Source organism: Myripristis murdjan, chromosome 8 (assembly GCF_902150065.1).
Source record: "Myripristis murdjan chromosome 8, fMyrMur1.1, whole genome shotgun sequence".
Lineage (NCBI taxonomy): Eukaryota > Metazoa > Chordata > Actinopteri > Holocentriformes > Holocentridae > Myripristis > Myripristis murdjan.
In genome coordinates this window covers 35,941,850-35,945,964 of record NC_043987.1, presented here as the reverse complement: position 1 = coordinate 35,945,964, position 4,115 = coordinate 35,941,850, and the positions used below count along the sequence as shown (strand labels likewise).

Below are 4,115 nucleotides of genomic sequence, written 5' to 3'. Positions count from 1 at the left end.
TTTACCTCCATCAATGAGGTGAAACCTCCTGTAGAGTTTCTGTCGGCAGAATAACCGTAAAATGTTCTGTTGTTGAGAGTTAAAAATACCAGAAGAAATGACTTCTTAGATTCTGTCACTGGTTCAGTGGAGAACCGTCCAACTGGACTTGATGAAAATACAAAGAAAGTCATGTGGTCGGCTGTTTCCATTAGTTCCATTAGGTTTTTGCCGGTATATGAGTTACCCTGATGAATTTCTGAACAGTGCACTAATGAGAAAATGTGCTGTTTGTGTTCAGGCTGTCAGGCTGTCTGGTCACACAGGAAGGCTGTGCTTCTCTGGCCTCAGCTCTGAGCTCCAACCCCTCCCATCTGAGAGAGCTGGACCTGAGCTACAATCATCCAGGAGACTCAGGAGTGAAGCTGCTCTCTGCTGGACTGGAGGATCCAACCTGGAGACTGGAGGCTCTCAGGTATGGAGAGACACACACAATGTCTTATAGAGGGCTGAGGAATATTATTTCATGGTGGATGGTGAATATGAGTGAGGTCGTCTGGTAAGGCCAGACAAAAAAAAATTCTGGGTTCCAGTTCCTGACCGAGTGTCCCATTTAACCCCCTAGTCAGGTTATTTCATTGGCCTCTGTGTAAAAATAAAATAAAATAATAAAATAAAGGCACTATGCGACCGAGTGTGACCTTATTGGTTTTGGTCAAAAGTTCAGCAGGGCTTTTATTTTGATCTATGTTGCACTCGCCTTATTTGTGATGTTCTCGCATAACTTCAGAAAAAAAACTTCATGGAGTCACGCGCCACCGACAGCACTGGCTGGAAAGAATGGACTTCCGCACGGTGTGTGTGATTTGTCCTCGCAAACCACCAGCGAAAATAATCCGACTACAAGAGAAAACCTTTGCAGATGGAGTGAAAGAGGTGAAACAGTGCCACTGGAGATTTCCCCACCGTGGAGCTTGGCTCTGTGGCGGGGGGTGTGACGGGTGGATTCCACTTCAGGCACCTGAGACAGAGACACATCCCTCTGCTGGTAATAACTCTGCTCTGTCCGTTAAAAAGGTGGTAACTTATGCAAATATTGAATTAATTATATTTAAAAAGCAACCCATGCATCGCTTCCTAAAATAAAAAAAAGAATGAAATAAAATAAAATCCCTTCCTACCCATCCTTCCCATGAATAAATAAAATAAAATAAATCCCCCCTACCCATCCTTAAAATGCTAAATAAAATAAAATAAATTGCCCACCTATTAATGCAATTAAATGACAAGGAACCGGAACCCAAGGTATTTTTTTTTTTGGCCTAAGTCACTCATAGGGAAGGTTATTTACTGTCCATGTTTCCATTATTGAATAATTGTGCTGCACTGAGGCTGTCAGATTTAGGCCTGTCAGGCCAAGCTGTTGGCTGGTTCTCAAATTATTTCTCCAATTGTAAGCAATGTGTGCAGCTTAGTGGTCTTTCTTCCAGCTGTCTTTATGTCACCAAAGGTGTGCCACAAGGTTCAGTTTTAGGACCCACTCTCTTCACTATTCATCTGTGGGTCAAAATATAAACACATCTGAGCATCTTTATGCGGGTGACAGTATTGTTTATTGTTGTGCAAACACTGCTGCCCTTGTATTCGAACATCTGCAGCTGGTATTTGATGTTATTCTGTCGCAGCTGTTCCACCTCAGACTCGTGCTAAATGCAGACAAAACCAAGGCTATGCTGTTTTTTCTAATAGCAAAAAAATAGGTGTCAGCAGTTCTTTAGTACATTCAGAGCTGACTCTGTTTCTTCCTCCAGGGTGGACCATGGTGGAGAGCACAGGCTGAAACCCAGGCTGGGGAAGTGTAAGTGTGGATTTAGTTTGATTCCTCATCACTAAGCAGCAAACACTCAGCTGTTTAGATGGTGCAGCTTCACTTCCTGCTGTTTGTTCTCAGGCATGGCCGGTCCGTGGCCCAGGTGAACTACCTGCTTACCTGGATCAGATCAGGGGTGGGCAGACATTTTGGTTGAGGGGCCGGATAGAGAGCAAGTCCAAGTTTTACATTAATTATAACGAAGTTTCTATACCAATACTTTTTGTTTCAAAACACATTCAGTTATATCACAGCACTTTTCCTTCTCAAAATCCGTTTTTAAACATTTTATTAATTATTGCTCTTCCAAATATTCAGAACTCATCAGCAGCGTGTGATGCTGCATCTCAGTAGGAACTGTGGAGTCGTCCTCTCTCAGTTTCTTTGTATTATTTCATCATTTTCTTAAGTGGACCCTCTTAGTTTGACATGCAAATGTTCATCAGTTCAGTTTACACAAAAAATAAGTGAGAACTGCGCATGGTGCCTGTAGTTTCCCACAATGCTTCAGTCTGTCTCTGTGATTCTGTGAGCCAGTGAAACTTGACTGTGGTGTCTCCAGCTGAGCTCCGCCCACTCAGCGTGTACAGGAGGAGCTTCCAAGTCAAACTCAGCCCAACCTCTATCTGACACTGCCATCTACAGGACTGTTGGTGCACAGCAGCTTTGTGAAAAAAATAATTTGTTTATCTTTACAAACATAAATTTGACAACAGAAATCATGATGTATGTCTGAGGGCCGTATTAAATTGTCTCATGTGCTGGATCCGGCCCGCAGGCCTTATTTTTTCCATGTCTGGAGTAGACTGATCAAAGCCAATATTTGTACAGGAAAAACCTGATATCTGCCAAAACATCAGCTTTTGGAGAATTCATTGTTGACTTTCTTGCGTGGGGTTTAAAGCGTTTCATTAGATCAAGGTTGGCAGAGTTTTCTCAGCCCAGAGAGGATCATGTAATCCTAAAACATAAAAATGACCATAACTGGGTTGGGAGTTATTGGTGTAAAAGACATTGGGGAACTTACAGTAACTGATCTTATATACATGAAATGGTAATACTGTAGATAGTATTCATAAAACACTGGGACAGAAGTCCTCATATTAAGGCTTCATGTGAAAGACAACATCAGGCTAAGTGATGTGTTATGTTGCAGGTGTCGGTCTACAGGGCCAGGCTTCATGGTGTGACCCCCGAGCAGAGCTGGACACAGACTCATTACTGGTAACAGGAGAAGTTGAACTGGTCTTCTGATTAATTGCAGGCTAATCAGCAATTGGGAAATGTATTTTGTCTTTTATTTACCTTTCACTTCATTTATCTAGACTGAGATTACACCTGAAGTCCAGGAGGAAGGCAACATATACCGGTAACACAGGCTTCTCTTCTATCGCTAATGCTCATATGTCATAACAAGTGTTTGTACTCATATTTTAATGTTTAACTATAGCCTTAAGTGGTGCAAATTTAAACACTCCCTATGCACAAGTCTTCCTGTTGCCTTTTGTGTATGTTCACTGTTTACTGCATAATACTCCTGTTCCAGCCACCTCAGGGGGAAGCAAACACTGGGTGGAAAAAACTGAAACTTGCACCGCTTTTTGTTAGAAGTAAATGAACAGAAACCTAGCCTTATAAATTTGTGTTTTTTCTTTGCTTTTTTTCCCATTGCACCAAACTCGAGCCAAACTGTGACTTGTGTGTACTGTTACAGCTGCAGTGTTTAGCGTGAATGTGTTACTGTTGTTGTTCATGCTGCATCTCCAGGCTGCGGTGTCCGCACCCCGGAGCGTTTCGCTGCAGTCTCACCGGTTTGGTGTTGGAGGGCGAGGGTGATGTCACCTACGAGATAGTTCCCTGGGAAAGGAAGTTCCTCCCCACAAAAGGCTGGCGGCCGGCAGGACCTCTGGTCAAGTTCACCTGCCTGAGAGGAAGTTTCCACCGGCTCCACCTGCCACACTGCCAGATCTTCTCTGGTCAGTATGAAGTGTAGAAACAGAAAAAATGTGTAATTTATTCACCCCTGTTAGACCAAGTATATGAGCTGCATGAAGTCAACATTGGAGCCCTTCGGAAACTCACACCAAGAAAAAAAAGGCCCGAACTGAGATTTGAAATAATCCATCTTTAATTCACACAATCTAAACTACATTCTTAAGATGCACAAAACCATTTATGATGCTGTTGTTATCTTTGCCAGGCCATGTAGGTTATAGTAGGACAGCAGAATGGAAAGTTTTTCCATATTGCAGAAAAAAAGAGACAG

At 42.7% G+C, this 4,115-nt stretch overlaps 1 long non-coding RNA gene across 1 annotated transcript; it reads left to right on the top strand.

The window, feature by feature from the left end:
- The first annotated feature begins 3,016 nt into the window (after positions 1-3,016).
- On the top strand, positions 3,017-3,678 carry LOC115363609 (uncharacterized). The gene is made up of 3 exons (XR_003928602.1): positions 3,017-3,073; positions 3,175-3,218; positions 3,617-3,678. It is a non-coding gene; the product is annotated as an uncharacterized LOC115363609 (long non-coding RNA).
- Positions 3,679-4,115: the final 437 nt, after the last annotated feature.